General features: G+C 38.4%; 1 protein-coding gene across 1 annotated transcript in view; it reads right to left on the reverse strand.

The window, feature by feature from the left end:
• The window catches only part of LOC126281097 (serine/threonine-protein phosphatase 6 regulatory ankyrin repeat subunit A-like), a 333,802-nt gene that overhangs the window by 41,454 nt on the left and 268,965 nt on the right, over positions 1 to 23,383 (reverse strand). The window lies entirely within an intron of this gene.

The following is a 23,383-nucleotide window of genomic DNA, read 5'->3' on the forward strand; positions in this document are numbered from 1 at the left end:
GCCTGGCCCTCATAGACCTCACATCAGCTTACGACACAGTATGGATTGAAGGGTTACTGCTTAAGCTAACTAGAATCATAAATTGCAAGCAGTCTTACAAACTACTCAAGAACATACTAATGAACAGGAAAATCAAGGTCTCATTCCATGGTACGAACAGTAAGAGCATGGTGCTGAATAAAGGTCTGCCACAGGGTTCGACACTAGCACCCACTCTCTTCAATCTATATATGGCTGACTTGCCAGAAACTAAATCATGCAAATTTGCATATGCAGATGACCTGGCCATCGCATATCAGAGTAAAAACTACAACGATCTTGACGAAACATTGAATGCAGACCTTGAAGTCCTGAACACCTATTACTCTAAGTGGCACCTACTTCCCAACCCCAACAAAACATCCAGCACCATAATGCACCTCAACAACAGAGAGACACACCGAAAATTATAGATCTTTTCGAATGGCCAAAGCATAAGACTTGAGGAAAAGCCTAAATATTTGGGAGTGAAACTAGATCGCACCCTAACGTACAGCTCACACCACGAAGACACAAAGCAAAAACTAAAATCCCACAACGCTATCCTTTCAAAACTGGCTGGAGCAACATGGGAATGTGGAGCGAGCACTTTGAGAACTTCAGCACTAGCCCTTGTCTACAGTGTAGCTGAATACTGTTCACCAGTCTGGAGGAGAAGTGCACACGTATCTAAAGTGGATGTCCAGCTGAGGGAGACAATGCGAATAATCTCGGGAACACTCAGGGCCACCCTCTGTGCATGGCTTCCTGTACTAGTGAACATAGAGCCTACAGAAATCAGGCGATCACAGCTAGCCCTAAAAACCTATAGGAAAATTATAGACAACCCGGACCTCCCTATCCACCAAGATCTGACACCGACAAACAGGCTTAAATCCAGATCACCCCTTTTGGAAAATCAGTGAAGAACTACAAGCCTTTGAGCCGAGAACGGCCTGGAACGAAGTATGGTCGGCAAGTGAATTTAAGAACAAAAATTTAGTACATGATCCGAACAAGAAGATTGATGGCTTCAACCTACCAAGAAGATTGTGGACAGCTCTAAACCAGGTCAGAACAAGTGTTGGGAGATATAAACACCTGATGAACAAGTGGGGCCTGGCAGACAGCGCTGTATGTGAGTGCGGTGAAATACAGACAATGGACCATCTACTCATGTGCAAAGTGTATGGTTATGGTGGTGAACTCATGGACATACATATACTCAGTGACTCAGCCATAGAGTGGCTCAAAAACATATCTAATATAGTGTAGAATTATATTGTTTTCTTTTTTAGTATATAGTGATAAGAATATTGTAAATTATGCCTCTGTGATGCCGAATGAGTAAGTAAGTAAACTGGGTGAAAATCTAGAGCCCTATCAAGTTACAAAAGTTAAAATAAATTATACCCATGGTGTATAGCGAGAAAGTGATAACTCCAACAGTCCCAGGACAACAACATTTGCTGAATTTATGTAACCCTGGCCAGGTGACTACTCATCATCTGAGCCAGATGATTGTCAGGATGACTGAATGTGGTATTTGGATGGGGAATTTATTGGTTTCCATGTTGATGAGACTGGTGATATGGCATAGAAGCTGAATGTTGAAACACAGATTTTTGTGTTCACGGTGAAACAATATTCACGGAAAAAATATGAGTTAATTGGTTACGTTCCTTTGTTACCTTTTGACAGTTCAGGATTAAAATTTGTAAGTAGGAGATTAATAAGTAGTTCTTCATGAAGGCTGGACCTGTTTTTCCCACATTTATAATATAAAATAGGGAAACATTGCTGAGATTTTTATGTAATACTCTAATAAAACATTCAGATGGGCATAGGATACAGCTTTTAACATACACAATATATAAGGATATTATACAATATCTAAGTGGAAAATGTTGTTTAACAGAAATCTCAAAATGTTCTTGACTGATTTACTTCCAATTTTTACACAGTACACTAATAAACACTGAGATGGACAAATGCCATGTACTCTTTAAAGAAAAATATACAGGTTTTCTTCTAAAACTGGATGTGGTAAAGAAAATGGTGTGCTATGTTGTGAAAATGTGTGATTTAGTTTTCTTCCTCACTATCAGTTTTAACTATGATAGCACAGCACTTAAACCATCAGACAAATTGTTTCTCCTGTATGTCTCCTTTTTTGTTACAGTTGTATTACTGACTTGTAGTTCCACCCCTTCACAGATTTAAAGTATGCAAGATACTATCACTGACGCTACTATCCTCACAGATGCAGAAGTGGAGTGGTCTCTCACATTTCCCATATACCAATGATCCTAACCAATTTACCCTCTTATTTTAAGTGGCTTCAGTTCCTAGTCAAGGTTTGGTTTGCAATAACAATAAACAAGATGATGCTGAGGTTGAGTAAATGCATAAGAAGACCAAACAGTGAAGGTCATCAGTCTCCTGTTCACCTCCTAGGACAGCAACAGTGCACCCAGTCTGTTTGCGTATAGGGTAACTTCTGGTTGCAAGTGTGAGCAAGTGTGTTCTAAATGTTTGCATAGCATTTCTTTGAGGTGGATCAGAGGAACCAGTCTGATATTCACCTACTGCAATGTGAGAAACTGCCTAAAAACCAAGTCCACGTATGCTGACACACCAGTCCCTCGTCATCAGTCCACTAGGCAGAGTCGATCTGGGGCTGTCATGCCTTCCTATCCTGAAAGTGGTCTGGGCGGGTAACAAAAATAAACAAGCCTCAAGATCAGAGAGAAGGAGAAGAGGAGATGGGCATAGAGAGAGGGAGGAGTAAATGGATCGAGACATAGGGGGGGGGGGGGGGAGGAGGAGGAGGTGATGGACAGAGAGAGGAGGGATGAGCTGACGGGTGGAGAGAGGGCGGTGGTGGAGGAGGAGAAGGACAGAGAGAGAGGGAGATTGGGGAGATCAACAGAGAGAAGGGAAACAATGAGGTCAGGACTTATATCCAATTCCAACAAATAATTATCAATTTCGAAACAATGCTGGGATTGCTAATTTATAGTATGTACAGATTAAATTGTTATCTATACATATATTTCATTGTATCCCTCATAAATAATTAATATACTAGGCAGGATATTGAATACATATTGAAAATGTGTGGTCACATGGTCATTAGTTTTGCCCATGCAGTCATTAGCCTTTACAGTAATCTGTAATTATGCTACAAATATTTCATTTCTGTTGAGACAGCAAGAAATTTTGGAAACTCAGAGGAAGAATTTGATGATTCTGGACTGGAGAGAGAAATATCAGAATGGAAGATTCATATTCAGGTAATCTGCTGTCTGCTACAATTTTTCATCACTAATACTGTTGCTATGGGTTGTGCTGCCGTAATTACAATTCAGTTCCTTTTTATCCTTTCTTATTTTTCTTTTGTCTGAATCTCATCCATTTTACAGATAAATCTCATGTTTAAGCACCATCCAACACAAGTTTCCAAGATTTGGTTGGAGAAGACAATCTACTGGCAAAACAAGCAGGAAAGAAACACATTGTATTGCCTTGTTTGGACATACCCTCTCTGCAAGCCAGAATACTTCAGATGTTACCATATAAAAGTGAATTACATATCTAATTGCTCAATAACTTACCACACACCAGATTTTTTTTTCCTTTTTCTTTTTTAAGGATAATTTTACTTTCTGTTACAGTATCATTATTTTATTGATTATTTTAGTATATATTACCCTTTGGTCTGTATCAAACACATATGTGTCTGTAATACTTCAAATAATGGCATGAATGGCTGATCTTCTAGTTCCAAAATTTTCCTAAGTGGCTGGACTCCAAGGTGGTAAGTGGATGGTCATTCACTTCTACACTGGTATAGGCATGCATATTCAAATACAGAGATATGTAAACAGGCAAAATACAGCACAGCAGTTGGCAACACCTATATAAGACAAGTGTCTAGCACAGTTGTTAGATTGGTTACTGCTGCTACAAAGGTACGTTACCAAGATTTACATGTATTTAAGCTTGGTGTTAGAGTTGCTGAGAGCAATGGGATAGATCTCTGAGGTAGTGATGAAGAGGAGATTTTTCCCATACAACCATTTCATGAGTGTACTGTGAATATCAGGAATCTAGTAAAATATCAATTCTCTGACATGATGGCTGGAAACATGTTGCCTCGTCAGATGAGTCTCATTTCAAACCGCATCGAGCGGATAAATGGAGACAACCTCGTGGATCCATGAACCCTGCATGTCAGCAGGGGATTTTCAAGCTGGTGGAGGCTCTGTAATGGTATGGGGCATTTGCAGTTGGATTGATATGGGACTGCTGGTATGTCTAGATGTGACTCTGACGGGTGACACATATGTAAACATACTGTCTGATCACCTGCATTTATTCGTGTCCATTGTGCGTTCCGCCGGACTTTGGCAATTCCAGCAGGACAATGCAACACCCCACACATCCAGCATTGCTGCAGAGTGGCTCCAGGAACACTCCTCTGAGTTTAAACACTTCCGCTGGCCACCAAATTCCCCAGATATGAATATTATAGAGCATCCTGTTCAGATGAAATCTCCCCCACCCCCCTATTCTCCAGTATTCTTATGGGTTTTTGGACAGCCCTGCAGGATTCAAGATGTCAGTTCCCTCCTGCACTACTTCAGGCATTAGACAAGTCCATGCCACATCATGTTGTGGCACTTCTGCATGCTCGTGGGGGCACTAATTAATATAACGCAGGTGTACCAGCTTCTTTGGCTCTTTAGTGCACAACAAATAGGAGTGGAGCCTGTGGATTTCCATTGGAAATTTCTTCTCAGTCAGAATCTGTCCTCTTGAGTTGCATTGCTTGACTTATGGTCTTTTTTATCCCACCAATCTTCTGGCTGGTTAGATGTGGCCACCCACAAATATCTTTCCTGTGCCAACCTCTTAATTTCGGAGTAGCACTTGCAGCCTACAGCCTCAATTATTTGATGGATGTATTACAATCTCTGTCTTCCTCTATAATTTTTACCCACTACCTCTCCCTCTAGTACCATGCAAGTTATTCCCTGAAGTCTTAACTGACATTCTACTATCCTCTCCCTTCTCCTTGTCAGTGTTTTCCGTATATTGCTTTCCTCACCGATTCTGCAGAGAACTTGCTCATTCCTTATCTTATCTGTCTACCTAATTTCCAACATTCTTCTGTAGCACCACATCTCAAATGCTTCAAGTCTCTTCTTCTCCAGTTTTCCCACAGTCCATATTTCACTACCATACAATGCTACACTCCAAATGCACATCCTCAAAAATGTCTTTCTCATATGCTAGTAGAAGTCTCTTAGTCAGGAATGCCCTTTTTGCAAGACTGCTTTTTATGTACTCCTTGCTCCATATGTCATGGGTTATTTTGCTGCCTACATAGCAGAATTCCTTAACTTCATCTACTTCATTATCACCAATCCTGATGTTTAGTTTCTCTCTGTTCTAATTTCTGCTACTTCTTGTTACTTTCATCTTTGTTTGATTTTCTATCAGCCCATATTTTGTACTTATTAGCTTGTTCTTTCCATTCAGCAGATGCTGTAATTCTTCTTCACTCTCACTGAGGATAGCAATGTCTTCAGCGAATCTTATCATTGGAATCTTTTCCCTTTGAATTGTAACTCCACTCTTGGACCTCTCTTTTACTTTCATCATTGCTTCTTTGATGTTCAGATTGAACAGTCGGGGTGAAAGACTACATCCCTCACTTACACCCATTGTAATCTGAGCACTTCATACTTGGTCTTCACTTTTATTATTCGCTGTTGGTTCTTGTACATGTTACACAGTACCCGTCTTTCCTTATAGCTTACCCCTGTTTTTCTTAGAATTTTGAACATCTTGCACCATTTTACACTGCCAAATGCTTTTTCAAGGCTGACAAATTCTACAAAAATGTCTTGATTTTTCTTTAGTCTCCCTTCCATTATCAACTGCATGTCATAATTGCCTCCCTGGTGACTTTTCCTTTGCTAACACCAAACTGATCACAATCTAACACATCCTCAATTCTCTTTTCCATTATTCTACACTATTATTGTCAGAAACTTGAATGTATGAGCTGTTAAGCTGATTGTATAATAATTCTTGCACTTGTCAGCTCTTGCAATCTTTGAAAATGTGTGGATGATATTTATCCAAAAGACAGATGGTATATTGCCACATGAAAATGTGTGGATGATATTTCTCCACAAGACAGATGGTATATTGCCACACTAATACATTCTACGTTGTTGCACTTCTCCCAATGATTTTAGTAATTCTGATGGAATGTTATCTATCCTTTCTGCCTTATTTGACTTTAGGTCTTCCAGAGCTCTTTCACATTCTGATTCTAATACTGGATCCCCTGTCTCTTCAGTGTAGATTCGTTTCTTTTTCTGTCATGTCATTAGACACGTCCTTCCCCTAACAGAGGTCTTTAATGTATTCTTTATACCTGTTCATTCTCTCCTCTGCATTTAACACTGGTATTTCAATTGCACTCTTATTCTTACCACCCTTGCTTTTAGTTTCAGGGAAGGCTGTTTTGACTTTCCTATATGCTGAGCCAGTCTTTCTGTCAGTCATTTCATTTAGATTTCTTCATATTTTTCATGCAACCATTTCACCTTAGCTTCCCTGCACTTCCTATTTGTTTCATTCCTACGTGGCCTGTATTTCTGTATTCCATAATTTCCTTGCACATTTATGTACTTCCTTCTTTCATCGATCAACTGAAGTATTTCTTCTGTTACCTATGATTTCTTTGCATTCTCCTTCTTCGTACCGATTGTTTTCTTTCCAGCTTCTGAGATCACCCTTCTTAGAGTTACTGGTACAAACTCCTCTTCAACTGAACTGCCTACTGAGCTATTCCTAATCACAGTATCTACAGCCTCAGAGAACTTGAAGCATACCTATTTATTCCTTAGTACTTCCACATCTCACTTCTTTGCACACTGATTCTTCCTGACTAATCTCACACTCCTCTTCAACTGAACTGCCTACTGAGCTATTCCTAATCACTGTATCTACAGCCTCAGAGAACTTGAAGCATACCTATTTATTCCTTAGTACTTCCACATCTCACTTCTTTGCACACTGATTCTTCCTGACTAATCTCTTAAACTTCAGCCTACTCTTCATCGCTACTAAATTATGATCTGAATCTATATCTGCTCCTGGGTACTCCTTAGAATCCAACATCTGATTTTGGAATCTCTGCCTGATCATGAGGTAATCTAACTGAAATCTTCCTGGATCTCCTGACCTTTTCCATGTATACCTCCTCCTCTTGTGATTTTTGAACAGAACATTCGCTATTACTACCTGAAATTTACTGCAGAATTCAGTTAATCTTTCTCCCACAACCCCTTCTTCTACTCCTTCCCCTATGTAGCAAACCATTTTTTACTTGTTTTTCTGCTATTAGTATTATAAATCAGTGGTTTGCAACACCGCAATTTCCAAAAAATGTGATCTGTTCTAAGCAACTGCATGTCATCATTGCCTCTCTGGTGACTTTTCCTTTGATAACACCAAACTGATCACAATCTAACACATCCTCAAATGCTTTGGACAAATCACAAAATATACCAAATGGTGATATTTTTTGATGTATCACATGCACTGTTTGGTAAGTTCTTAGGTGAGCAATCTTTCTGGAGACAATATGATGCAACTCTTGAGTATGTTGTACTCTTGCTTATATTGGAAACTGTGTAACATATTCTTATTGGGCATGATTTCCTCCAAAAACATGCATCATTGTTCATACTAGGCTAATGAATCCACTCACTTGTAAACTGGAATGAAGTAATAGTGAACAGTTAATGAGAGATGTATTTTTTTTAATTCAACAGTTTGTATTTATTTGGCCAATAGTGTATGCCTCATAACTACAAATACGTCTACTTCACCCAGTGACAGAGAATGAAATCTTACATTCAAATTTTTATCATTTCTTTCATCAGAGAATGTAAGGGACCACAATTTCTCTAGATAAAAATTGTCCACATGACTCACTGATTGAACCTAACTTTCAGTGACAGATATGTAAATTCTTCTAAAATGGTAATAATAATAAAAATATTTGTCAATCAATTCCTGCCACTGAGGGCAATGACATACGGGATATTACAACAAGAAGAAAATTATTTACAGTATCCCTGTAACCTTTCCTATAAAGAGGGCTAGTAATGGCATACTTTATATGGTGGAAAACAATCTGTATGATAGTGTAACACTACATATGTCACTATGAACATAACTATCATGTCAAAACAACTATTCAGGGTTCCATTCAAAATCCCATCATCATTTTATTTTCAAACATTTAGAATATTGCATGTTTCAGGAAAGGATATCAGTCCTGGTTGTAACTGATTAGTTGTAACTGATTAAATTATTGTGAAATGATAGTTCCAATATAATTAATCACTTCTTAAACTCATCTAAAAGAAGCAGTCATCAGGTTTTAATTATCACTTCAATAAAGTAATTTAATCTAATTAATATTGTGTTTGTTTTTGAATACATGTCCCCAGTGTTAGTACTATACACACAGTCAAATTTGACACTTTGTGATGAAGATGCTGGAATAGGTAGAATCTCTTATACGCACTCCCAGAATCTCTTGTGCAGAATGTCATGTTACTTGGCATTGAAATCCTTGCACCACAATACTACAGCTAACTACTAGAGGAGCAAAGAGTGGAGTAACCCATCACACTTTATAAATGTGGTGTTCCATTTTGTTTTAGCTCCTCTACTAGTGTGCTATGATTCTGTGGCACAGTGATGTCAATGTGACCATATTTGTGAACCTATGCTTGTAAATAAACGAAAAAAAGTTTTGGAACGTCATTTCTTAGATGAAATAATCAAACTGTATCAAGAAACTTTTAATAACAAAGATAACATTCAATACTATTTATTTCTGATGACCAGTTTCAACAGTTAAGATTGTCGTCTTCTGATCTTCAAAAAACTTTCTGTTATATGGCCTGTTCCATTATGACTGTATCACATATGCCATGTTTGTGTTATAGCCAATAGTATGTAGCATATACAGTCATAATGGAACAGGGCATATAACAACAAGTTTTTTGAATATCTGAAGATGACAGTCTTAACTCTTTAAACTATTCACATGCGACGGATGGACACAGACAAACTGTCCGCCTAGGAGATGTCCAATACCCAGTAGTGGGGCATGCCCTCCAGCATAATTCTAGGGACCTAGGAACCTGCTACACCGTATGTGCCATTTGTCTTCTCCCACCCGCCACCAGTCCTTCTGGACTGTAGAGTTGGGAACTTTGCACTCCAACACATCCTTGCAACCCGCCATCCCCCTGGACTGAACCTACGTTAAACAACCTCACTCCCATTTACTCTTCAGTCTTCTCCTCTTTCCCTTTCCTCTTTAGCCATTCAGGCATCTTTTCATCCTACATAGTTGTGTTTATCTTTATACTGTATACCTCTTTACTTCTGTATGCATCCTCTTTGGTTTGAAGCTGGCACATACTTACAGTAGAATATCTTTGGCTTCCCTCTGACAACCATGCCTACATCCTTGCTACCCTCCCTGTTTTCCTTTCCCTGTTGCTTCATAACCTGGGTTGTGAGTAACTGAATCCACTTTCCCTTCTTCCCTTTCTTTCCCCTCTCTCCTCCCTGATGAAGGAACATTTGTTCCGAAAGCTAGGAACGTAAATTTTCGGTTCTGTTTTTTGTGTATCTATCGGCTGTACTGAGCTGAGGTAAGTACTGGCCAGCCCCTCTATCTCTTTGTTAGTATTTGTTTCATACTGGTTACTCTTCCTGTTTTTACTGTCCCTGCTAATGTATCAATAAAACAAATATTGCACTACACTAATTTGGGATTGCTTAATCAAGTTAGCACATAAAACTGTGGTTTAAAAATCATTTTACTTGTAGTGTGAAACAAATTGACACTTTCTGTTGGCATTGGGCATTGATGAAAGACTTGATGTGAGGTATTTGTTTGGGATGACTCCAGCTTCATATTGCAAAAAAGAACTTACAGGTATCTGCTGAAACAACAGAGTAAAAGAAAATGTACCTGACCACTCTTAGGTTAGACAACCTCTCTCTCTCTCTCTCTCTCTCTCTCTCTCTCTCTCTCTCTCTCTGTGTGTGTGTGTGTGTGTGTGTGTGTGTGTGTGTGTGTATTATCTCTCAGAAATCAGCTACCTTTCCATCAGCTACTCACCAAACAGTAAACTGTCACATTTACAAACTTGCAGCATACTGCAGATGAAAAATAGGTCAGCAACTTGTTTTATAATTGAAATAAATGGTTGTAACTCCATCATAAGTTTCACTGAGAAGTATCTATCTTTATTTCTTGATGGAGACTAGGTTCTCCAATGTCTGTCCTATGGGGTCTATTTACTGTTGTTGAGTTGGCTGCAATGTCACTTTCATCATCACTGCAGGAGCAGGTTTGTACACAGGCTATCACTTGTATTTATCACACAATACAGATAGTTTGAAAATGGACACTGGTGTCTGAACCTAGTCACCATCAAGAAGTAAAAAAAGATACTTCCCAGTGCAACTTATGATGGAATTAGAATCATTTATTTCAAATGGTCACAATGACATAAATGTTTGACTACCACTTTGAATTGCGCAGAAAGATGTATGGTATTTTGCTGCACCCATTTCCCAAAAGCTACCACAAGACTTAAAAAAATCACGGCAGTAATGCTGAAACTTTCAACTCTGAGTTTAAGAATTTCCTGATGGCTAAATCCTTCTATCACATTGATCCATGTGCTCATTTGTCTTCTCTTTTTCATTATTTTATTTATTTATTTTTATTCGTGCATCAAGTTCCAGAGGAACAAATTGAAGAGCCAATCTGCATGGTAACAGAACAACTCATGACATGAAATTACACCAGAAAAGATAAAAAAAATGTAAAATTTACACTTATTGTATACAGATGACAAGCTGCAGAATACATAGTAGCATATCAATAATTTAACACAAAAATTTGCTAAAATTTTTCACAGGAAGTCCCTGACAAAATATAAGGATTTAGCCATCAGGAAATTCTTAAACTCAGAGTTGAAAGTTTCAGCATTAATTCTATGATTCTTTTTAAGTCTTGTGGTAGCTTTTGGGAAATGGGTGCAGCAAAATACCATACACATTTCTGCGCAATTCAAAGAGGTGCAATCCAAATGCAGACTGGATTTCTGCCAAGTATTATCTATGTGAAAGCTGCTAATTGTAATTGTTGGCAACAAATGACATTAAAGAAAATACATATAGAGAGAGAGAGGCCAATGCCAGAATTCCCAAACTCCTGGACAGGGGCCAACAACAGGTTTATGAACTTACACCATATATTGTTCAAACTGCCCATTTCTGAGCAAAAAATACTCTTTGTGAATAGGAAGAAGTATGCCAGAATATAATGCCATATGTCTTAGGTGAATGCAAATAAACAAAGTAAGCTAATTTTTGTGTTGGACAACCACTTATTGCAGATGCTGTTATAATGGTAAATATAGCAACATGCAGTGTTTTAACTATATTCTGAACATGGGATTTGCATAACAACTTACCATCTGCATGGACAGACAGGAATTTTGATTGTTCAGACTTCCTATTCATATGCCCATTGTGTGAGAACTCACCACAAGCAGAGACTCAAGGCTCACCTCATTACTATCCAGAATAATCACTAACTGCCATATAATTTACTCCCTCATTTCTTTCCTCACAAAACTATAGGACAGATAGTGTTTTGCACATTGGTTATGGGATGATGGAGCAGCAGCTGCACAATCCAGTGAGGGAACTCTTTGGCTGGTGCTACAGCTCTGGCAGAGCAACAATATCTAGCTGACTTCATTACTGACTACTGTTATGTACACCTGCATTCAGATATGTCTCCATCTTGCAATAAAGTGAAGGTCATTGGTATTTGTGCCATTCATTATTCTATCTGAAGCATACTAACATTCATGGACTTGGGGTGAAAATTCAAGACGATATACAATCTGAAGATGATTGTGATGATACTGATGATGATAAGAAGATGCAGATGGGTAGTGATAGAAGACTGAGTTTATTTGAAAAGATTATGACAAAAGTATCTGATTTAGAAACAGTCGATAAAAGTGATTCTCAACACATTCACAAGATCAATGTAAATTTTCTCTGTCATTCATGACTTGCAAATTCTTGTTTTCACAAAAAAGAAAATATTACTTGAAAGTTTGGCTATGCTTTTAATTCTGGGTAATAACGTTATCACTTCATGAACTGCACTGAAGGAAGCTTTGCAGGAAGAATTTTACATAGGAACAAGTGCTGTGGAGCTCCACCAACTGTTGTCTTGATGAAAGAAGAAGTGAGAAGAGTCTCTTCGAAGATATTTTCTCATTATGAAGGAAATTGCTTGCTGTGCCGATACAGATAATGACTCACTCTTTTAATATGTGACTGATGAGCTAGGATGTGACTCAGGCATAAAACTACTACTTTATGGCACTGGAAGTGTGAAAGTGTTTAAGAGAAAAAAAGGCATTATGAAAGAGCTGTGAAGTCACTGCTGTAAAGAAATGCTGGTAACAAAGGTTAAGCAATGAAAGTTTAAACTTCATTAAGAAAGATGGCAAGTATTCAAGTATCAGAAATACTAAAACAAATAATGAAACAAAAAGTGTTTCAGTTGTGGTGCCAGTGGTCACACGTTAAGTGATTGCAACGACAAGAGCAAGAGAAAGAGATGCTTCAGTTGCAGTGACTTTGGCCATATTTCTTATGAATCCATGAAGGAGAAGAATAACCAAATGGTGAAAATGAATGTATGAATTGTTAAGGAGAGTATTAACAACAGTAAGTTTAAATGTGTCCAAAGAGATGAAGATGTTGGATGACTGTGTTCATGATCCATGGAACAAGTAATATAACTAACTAACTAACTAACTAACTAACTAACTAACTAACTGTGGCAGTCAACACAGTTCATCAAGACAGGATGTTTGTGAGGTTATAAATGCTTCAAAATTGCAATAAATAGATGTGGTCTTGGCAGAAGTTGGGAGAAACTTCATCTCTCACAAGCGCATTTTACAGGCATTGTTGAGATAGATTATGTGAAAATAGAAACAGAAATTTACGTGGTTTCTAGAGACACTACAAATTTAGAAATGGTAGTTGGGGAACAATCTTCTAGACCAAATTGAAGCTTTAATAAACAAGTGTGGAGTTACTATTATTAAGCCAGAAGTGGAAGCTCGTTTTATGTGTATCCACATAGCAAACAAACTAGAATTAGACACTGGAAGGTCTGTGAATGGTGAAACAAAGGAACACATCAAAGATTTAGTGACCAACTACAGCTAAACTAAGGCAAAGTCTACTAATATTGGGATATTGACTGTTGTGCAAGAACAGCAAGCGATGTTAAGTAGCCCCGGAAGATTGCCACCAGGAGAGAAAGATATTGTTGACAACCAAGCCCAGATGTAGCTTGATTAAGGAATAATACAACCAAATTCATCTAAATATGCTAGCCATGTTTTAGTTGTAAAAAAGAAAAATGGAGAATATTATGTTCAACAGACCGCAGAAAATTAAACAAGATCATAGTGGAAGATCATTACCCATCACTCGTTGTAGAAGACCTTTTACATAAACTGTAGATGCCTGCATCTTTTTCACATGAGACCTCAAGAATAATTCTTATTACTATTATTGTTATTTATTTGAAAAAAATTGTTATTTTTTTATTTGTTTTATTTATTTATTTATTTTAAGAGGAAAGCTGAAAATACACATTGTTAGTGAAACTCAGAGCACTTCCAATTCAGGGAAATTCCATTTGGATTATCAAATGTATCTGCAGTGTTCCAGTAATTCACAAACACTGTCTCAAAAGAACATCATTTTTATTTAGATAGACAATATTAAAACACCAATAAAGAGTGATGATGAATCAGTTCAACAGCTTGGTTTAGCGTTAAAAACTGCAGCAGAATATGACTTGGAAATTAATTTTGCAAAATGTCAGTTCTTGAGGAGAGCTGTTGAGTTTCTTGGTTATATTATACAATGAGGACTAATCACATCTTCTTCTGAGAAAACAATAGCTGTTCAAAACTTCCCAGAAATGAAATCTACTGCAACAACACAAAGTTTCCTAGGTTAAATAGGACACTTTGGAAAGTTTATCTCAAATTACTCTGCAATTGGAAAACTATGAGAGATTTAATGAGGAATAATCAAGAATGTACGTTTGAAGAAGAGCAGAGGCAAGAATTCAAAATGCTCAAAATATTCTTTCATTGGATCCAGTTTTGAAAAACTACAATTCAAACCTCAAATCTGAACTACACACGAATGAAACAAAACTTTTGTAACCATGTTGTTACAAAAATCTCCAGATGATGACAATTTCCATCCAGCCTCGTATGTGAGTGAAAAACAACACCTCAAGAGGAAAATTACAGTCATTATGAGCTTGTAGTTTTAGTCACTGTTAATACCTTACAGAAATTCCAGGTTTATTTACTAGGAACATGTTTCAAAATTGTAACGGACTATGATGCATTCCAAAAGACTGTGGATAAAAGTGACTTGTTGCCAAGAATAGCTAGAGGGGCTTTAGTCTTGGTGGAGTATTCCTACTCCATAGAATGCCAATCTGGTTCTAGGATGAAACTTGTAGGTGCCTTTAGTCATTCTGTGAATGTACTGTTTGGTTTCACAGGTGGCTTAGTAGCTGGAATCAAGAAAACAATAATGATTTAGCACCAAACAAGAGCATTCTCAAAGAACTGCCTTAAGAAAACTTTTTAATGAGAGACAGAAATTTTTTAATTTCTATGACAGACCAGAGACTTTAGTGAATTCACAGATTATGCAGTGTGAAATCATCAATCTTTTGCATGAGAAAGGTCATTACGCAGTTAAGCAAACTGAAAAGGAAATAAATCAAGATGGTTGTATACCAGATTTGACAGAAAAGGTGAAAAGTGTGGTCTCCATTTTTATAAAATGTTTAACTTTGAATAATAAATCAGAAAAGAATGAAGGTTTCCTTCATCCATTATTAAGGAAAAGTGAGCCATTGTATACTTATCACATGGATCATACTGGACCACTTCAATCAACATACAATGGATACATCACCATTCTAATTGCTATTGATGTGTTAACCACGTGTACATGGCTATATCGTGTAAAAACTACACAATCGACAGATGCAATTAGTATGACAAAATTACAAAAAATTAATTTTTGGAATCCAGTCCAAATAATTACCAATAGAGGGATTTGCTTTACTACTGAAAAGTTCAAGGAGTTTTGCATTGCAGAAGGAACAGAGCATATTTTAATAACAACAGCACTTCCTAGAGCCAATGGACAGGTTGATAAAATCAATTCTACTTTGGCTAAAATCATTGCTAAGTTTAATACTGGTAGCCCTGAAATGAAATGAAATGTCGTGTGGCTAGGGCCTCCCGTCGGGTAGACCGTTCGCCTGGTGCAGGTCTTTCGATTTGACGCCACTTCAGCGACCTGCGCATCGATGGGGATGAAATGACAAAACAACACCCAGTCCCTGAGCGGAGAAAATCTCCGACCCAGCCGGGAATCGAACCCGGGCCTTAGGATTGACAGTCTGTCACGCTGACCACTCAGCTAGCCCTAATGAATGGTATAAGGGGATACCATCAATTCAATGTACCATGAATTGAATGTACCACAGAAGAGTTGTGTAAAAACCATTTGAACTTTTGTTAAGAGCTGAGATGTACATAAAGACTGATCTTCACATCACAAAATTATTAGAAGAAGAACATATTAATTAATTTGAAAAGAAATGCAGGATACTCAAAGAAGAGGCTAAGCTACAAATCAGCAAGATGCAACAAGCAAACTGTACTAGCTTCAACTAGCATTGGAAGAAAGCCTCCAAGTACAAAATTGGTGACAATAAAATGAACACAAACTGGGTGATGAACCTAGAGCCCTATAAGTTACAAAAGTTAAAATAAATTATACCCATGGTATATACCGAGAAGGTGTTAACCGCAACAGTCCAAGAACTACAACATCATTTGGTGAATTTATGCAACCCTGGCCAGGTGACTACTCATCATCTGAGTCAGATGATTGGCAAGATGAACGAATGTGGGATTTGGATGGGGGATTTATTGGTTTCCAACGTCTCAAAAATGAGATCGACAGGAAGTGCAAAATGGCTAAGCAGGCATGGCTAGAGGACAAATGTAAGGATGTGGAGGCTTATCTCACTAGGGGTAAGATAGATACAGCCTACAGGAAAATTAAAGAGACTTTTGGAGAAAAGAGACCCACTTGTATGAATATCAAGAGCTCAGATGGAAACCCAGTTCTAAGCAAAGAGGGGAAAGCAGAAAGGTGGAAGGAGTATATAGAGGGTCTATACAAGAGCGATGTACTTGAGGTCAATATTATGGAAATGGAAGAGGACATAGATGAAGAAGAAATGGGAGATACGATACTACGTGATGAGTTTGACAGAGCACTGAAAGACCTGAGTCGAAATAAGGCCCCGGGAGTAGACAACATTCCATTAGAACTACTGACGGCCTTGGGAGAGCCAGTCCTGACAAAACTCTACCATCTGGTGAGCAAGATGTACGAGACAGGCGAAATACCCTCAGACTTCAAGAACAATATAATAATTCCAATCCCAAAGAAAGCAGGTGTTGACAGATGTGAAAATTACCAAACTATCAGTTTAATAAGTCACAGCTACAAAATACTAACACGAATTATTTACAGACAAATGGAAAAACTGGTAGAAGCCGACCTCAGGGAAGACCAGTTTTGATTCCGTAGAAATGTTGGAACACGTGAGGCAATACTGACCTTACGACTTATCTTAGAAGAAAGATTAAGGAAAGGCAAACCTACGTTTCTAGCATTTGTAGACTTAGAGAAAGCTTTTGACAATGTTGACTGGAATACTCTCTTTGAAATCATGAAGATGGCAGGGGTAAAATACAAGGAGCAAAAGGCTATTTACAATTTGTACAGAAACCAGATGGCAGTTATAAGGGTCGAAGGGCATGAAAGGGAAGCAGTGGTTGGGAAGGGAGTGAGACAGGGTTGTAGCCTCTCCTTGATGTTATTCAATCTGTATATTGAGCAAGCAGTAAAGGAAACAAAAGAAAAATTTGGAGTAGGTATTAAAATCCAGGGAGAAGAAATAAAAACTTTGAGGTTCGCCGATGACATAGCATTTCTTTGAGGTGGATCAGGGGAACCAGCCTGGTATGCACCTACTGGATTGTTGGAAACTTCCTAAAAACCATGTCCAGGTATGCTGACACACCAGTCCTTCATCATCAGTCCACTGGACAGAGTCGATCTGGGGCTGCCATGCCTCCCTATCCTGGAATCGGTCTGGGTGGGTAACAAAAATAAACCAGGCTCAAGGTCAGAGAGAAGGAGAAGAGGAGATGGACAGAGAGGGAGGGAGGAACTTTCAACAAATAATTATCAATTTTGAAACAATGCCGGGTTTTCTGATTTATAATATGTACACATTAAATTGTTATCTAAACATATATTTCATTGTATCCCTCATAAAGAATTAATATACTAGGCAGGATATTGAATACATGTGTACTCATGTGTCTAATCTCTTCCCATCCTAATGTTGAGCCCCTTAAGTCACTTTATAATTACTAACAATTTCTTCTATTGTTTTCTCACTGAAATTGTTAATTATAATACAAACATCTATTTCAAATAAGTAGCAGCTCCACTTGATAGGCATAAATGCTTTGGTGACCACGTCCAAGCATAGCTCAGGCCACAACATTCTGTTGAATACCATCAGGTGGCAATTTTCTGAATGCACAAGCCACCTAGCACACAAAAATTGGACTCTTGTTACTTGTCCCTTGACAGAGGCTGCTTTCTGTTGTCAATTTCTAGAATTTTTTAGAAAGAAACAGTAGTGAACATAACACCTGCTGTCACGACTGGTCGAGAAAATGTGTGATTGCATGGTCATTAGTTTTGCCCATGCACTCATTAGCTTTTACAGTTATTATTCTAAAAATATTTCTTGTCTGTTGAGTCAGCAAGAAATTTTGGAAACTCAGAGGAAGAATTTGATGATTCTCGACTGGAGAGAGAAATATCAGAATGGAAGATTCATATTCAGGTAAACTGCAGTCTGCTACAATTTTTCATCAGTAATACTGTTGCTATGGGTTGTGCTGCTGTAATTACAATTCAGTTCCTTTTTATCCTTTCTTATTTTTCTTTTGTCTGAGTCTCATCCATTTTACAGATAAATTTCGTGTTCAAGCATCCAACACAAGTTTACAAGATTTGGTTGGAGAAGACAATCTACTGGCAAAACAAGCAGGGAAGAAACACACTCGTATTGTCTTGTTTGGACATACCTTCTCTGCTAGCCAGAATACTTCAGATGTTTCCATATAAAAGTGAATTACATATCTAATTGCCCAATAACTTACCTCACACCAGATTTTTTTTTCTTTTTTTTTTAAGGATAATTATACTTTCTGTTACAGTACCATTATTTATCAATTATTTTAGTACATATTACCCTTTGATATGTATCAAACACATATGTGCCAGTAATACTTCAAATAATGGCATGAATGGCTGATCTTCTAGGTCCAAAATTTTCCGAAGTGGCTGGACTCCAAGGCATTGGGTGGATGGTTATTCACTTCTACACTGGTATAGGCATGCATATTTAAATACAGAGATATGTAAACAGCCAGAATACAGCACTGCAGTCAGCAATGGGGTAATATCTCCGAGGTAGTGATGAAGTGGAGCTTTTCCCATACAACCATTTCATGTGAGTACTATGAATACCAGGAATCTGGTAAAACATCAATTCTCTGACATGATGACTGGAAACATGCTTACTGGTCAGATGAGTCTCATTTCAAACTACATCGAGCGGATGAATGTGTACAGGTATGAAGACAACCTCATGGATCCATGAACCCTGCATGACAGCAGGGATTCTTCAAGCTAGTGGAGGCTCTGTAATGGTGTGGGGCATCTGCAGTTGGATTGATATGGGATTGCTGGTATGTCTAGATGTGACTCTGACAGGTGACACATATGTTAGTGTTGTGGTTGGCAGGAGAGCCAACCGTGTTTTTCTAAAGGAGGCCGAAATGCACGCATCTCAGCTCACGCCGGCTGGCATGAGGTCTGGAACATGACAAGGGAATTAGAATTGAGAAAAACGGACGTAGCTGGTGGAATACTTAACTTTAATCCATTCATGGAGAATGTCGCTCTTTATGGTACATGATTCACAATATCAATAGTACGAATACTGGCGCCGTGCTAGGTCGTAGCAAATAACGTAGCTGAAGGCTATGCTAACTATCGTCTCAGCAAATGAGAGCGTAATTTGTCAGTGAACCATCGCTAGCAAGGTCAACTGTACAACTGGGACGAGTGCTAGGAAGTCTCTCCAGGCCTGCCGTGTGGCGGTGCTCGGTCTGCAATCACTGATAGTGGCGACACGGGAGTCCGACGTATACTACCGGACCGTGGCCAATTTAAAGGCTACCACCTAGCAAGTGTGGTGTCTGGTGGTGACACCACAGTTAGCATCCTGTCTGATCACCTGCATCCATTCACGTTCATTGTACATTCCGCTGGATTTTGGCAATTCCAGCAGGACAATGTGACACCCCATATGTCCAGCATTGCTACAGATTGGCTCCAGGAACACTTCTCTGAGTTTAAACACTTCTGCTGGCCACCAAACTCCCCAGATATGAACATTATAGAGCATATCTGGGACGTCTTGCAACATCCTGTTCAGAATAGATCTCCACTCTCCGTCCCCTCCAGTATTCTCACAGGTTTATGGACAGCCCTGCAGGATTCAAGATGTCAGTTCACTCCAGCACTACTTCAGGCATTAGACAAGTCCATGACACATCATGTTGTGGCACTTCTGCATGCTCGTGGGGCCACTAATTAATATCACGCTGGTGTACCAGCTTCTTTGGCTCTGTAGAGCACAACAAATAGGATTGGAGCTTGTGGATCTCCATTGGAAATTTCTTCTCAGCCAGAATCTGTTCTCTTGAGTTGCATTGCTTGACCTATTGTCTTTTTTATCCCACCAATCTTCTGACTGGCTAGACGTGGCCACCCACAAATTTCTCTCCTGTGCCAACCTCTCCATCTCGGAGTAGCACTTGCAGCCTACGCCCTCAATTATTTGATGGATGTATTACAATCTCTGTCTTCCTCTACAATTTTTACGCATTACCACTCCCTCTAATACCATGCAAGTTATTCCCGATGTCTTAACCGACATTCTACTATCCTGTTCCTTCTCCTTGTCAGTGTTTTCGGTAAATTGCTTTCCTCTCCAGTTCTGCAGAGAACATCCTCATTCCTTATCTTATCTGTCTACCTAATTTCCGACATTCTTCTGTAGCACCACATCTAAAATGCTTCGAGTCTCTTCTTCTCCAGTTTTCCCACAATCCATATTTCACTACCATACAATGCTGTGCTCCAAATGTACATTCTCAGAAATTTCTTTCTCGTATTAAGGTCTACATTTGATGCTAGTAGAATTCTCTTAGTCAGGAATGTCCTTTTTGCCAGTGCTGGACTGCTTTTTATGTACTCCTTGCTTTATGTCTCATGGTTATTTTGCTGCCTACATACAGAATTCCTTGACTTCATCTACTTCATTATCACCAATCCTAATGTTTAGTTTCTCACTGTTCTCATTTCTGCTACTTCTCATTACTTTCATCTTTCTTTGATTTACTATCAGTCCATATTTTGTACTTATTGGATTGTTCTTTCCATTCAGCAGATGTGTAATTCTTCTTTACTCAAACTGAGGATAGCAATGTCTTCAGCAAATCTTATCATTGAAATCCTTTCACTTTGAATTTTAACTCCACTCTTGGACCTCTCTTTTATTTTCATCATTGCTTCTTTGATGTACAGATTGAACAGTAGGGGTGAAAGACTACATCCCTCACTTACACCTGTTTTAATCTGAGCACTTGATACTTGATCTTCACTTTTATTATTCCCTCTTGGTTCTTGTACATATTGCACAGTACCCGTCTTTCCCTATAGCTTACCCTTGTTTTTCTCAGAAAATCTTGCACCATTTTACATTGTCAAATGATTTTTCCAGGCTAACAAATTCTACAAAAATGTCTTGAGTTTTCTTTAGTCTTCCTTACATTATCAACAGCATGTCATAATTACCTCTATGGTGACTTTTCCTTTGATAACACCAAACTGATCATCATCTAGCACATCCTCAATTCTCTTTTCCATTCTTCTACTTATTATTGTCAGCAACATGGATTTATGAGTCGTTAAGCTTATTGTGTGATAATTCTTACACTTGTCAGCTCTTGCAATCTTTGAAAATATGTGGATGATATTTTTCCAATAGACAGATGGTATATTGCCAGAGTAATACATTCTACATTCTACATTGTTGCTCTTCTCCCAATGGTTTTAGAAATTCTGATAGAATGTTATCTATTCCTTCTGCCTTATTTGACTTTAGGTCTTCCAGAGCTCTGTCAAATTCTGATTCTAATACTAGAGCCCTTGTCTCTTCAGTATCGACACGTTTCTTCTTCTGTCAAGTAATCATACAAGTCCTCCCCCCCCCCCCCCCCCCCCCATAGAGGTCTTTAATGTATTCTTTAAACCTGTCCACTCTCTCCTCTGCATTTAACATCGGTATTCCAGTTGCACTCTTTTTGTTACCATCCTTGCTTTTAGTTTCAGGGAAGGCTGTTTCGACTTTCCTGTATACTGAGTTAGTCATTTCACTTCGATTTTTTCACATTTTTCATGCAACCATTTCAGCTTAGCTTCCCTGCACTTCCTATTTGTTTCATTCCTACGTGACTTGTATTTCTGTATTCCATAATTTCCTTGAACATTTTTGTACTTCCTTCTTTCATTGATCAGCTGAAGTATTTCTTCTATTACCTACAATTTCTTTGCATTCACCTTCTTTGTACTTACTGTTTTCTTTCCAGCTTCTGAGATCATCCTTTTTAGAGTTACCCACCCCTTTTCAACTGAACTGCCTACTGAGCTATTCCTAATCACAGTATCTACAGCCTCAGACAACTTCAAGCATACTTCTTCATTCCTTAGTACTTCCATATCTCACTTCTTTGCACCCTGATTCTTTCTGACTAATCTCTTAAACTTCAGCCTACTCTTCATCACTACTAAATTGTGATCTGAGTCTATATCTGCTCCTGGGTACACCTTAGAATCCAACATCTGATTTTGGAATCTCTGCCTGACCATGATGTAATCTAACTGAAATCTTCCTGTATCTCCTGACCTTTTCCGTAAATACCTCCTCCTTTTGTGATTCTTGGACAGAACATTCACTATTACTACCTGAAATGTATTGCAGAACTCAATTAATCTTTCTCCCGTAACCCTTTCTTCTACTCCTTCCCCTATGTAGCAAACCATTTTTTGCTTCTTTTTCTGCTATCAGTGTTATAAATCAGTGGTTTGCAACACCATCAATTCCAAAAAATGTGATGCATTCTGAGCAAGTATCATGTCCTGTACGATCACAAAATATACCAAATGGTGATATTTTTTAATGTATCACATGCACTACTTGGTAAGTTCTGAGGGGAGCAATCTTTCTGGAGAAAAAATTGTAGAGGCCTAAGTAATTTTTTTTCCAAATATGATACAACTCTTGAGTATGTTATACTCATCTCCAGCTACATCTACATGGTAACTCTGAATTCACACTCAAGTGCCTGGCAGAGGGTTCATCGAACCATTTTCATATTACTTCTCTACCGTTCCACTCTCGAATGGCACGTGGAAAAAAGAAACACCTAAATCTTTCCGTTAGAGCTCTGATTTTCCTTATTTTATTATGATGATCATTTCTCCCTATGTAGGAGGGTGTCAGCAAAATATTTTTGCATTCAGAAGAGAAAGTATGACTACCATACTAAACTCGCATATCATATCAGTGACACTCTCATCCCTATTGTGCAATAACTTGAAACAAACTGTCCTCCATCAATCCACCTGGTAAGGATCCCATACCACGCACCAATATTCCAGCAGAGGACAGACAAGTGTAATGTAGGCTGTCTCTTTAGTGGGTTTGTCACATCTTCTAATTGTTCTACCAGCAAAGCGCAGTCTTTGTTTTGTCTTCCCCACAATGTTATCTATGTGGTCTTTCCAATATAAGTTGCTCGTAATTGTAATTCCTAGGTATTTAGTCAATTTGACAGCCCTTGGATTTGTGTGATTTATC

The sequence above is a fragment of the Schistocerca gregaria genome, chromosome 1 (genome assembly GCF_023897955.1).
Source record: "Schistocerca gregaria isolate iqSchGreg1 chromosome 1, iqSchGreg1.2, whole genome shotgun sequence".
Lineage (NCBI taxonomy): Eukaryota > Metazoa > Arthropoda > Insecta > Orthoptera > Acrididae > Schistocerca > Schistocerca gregaria.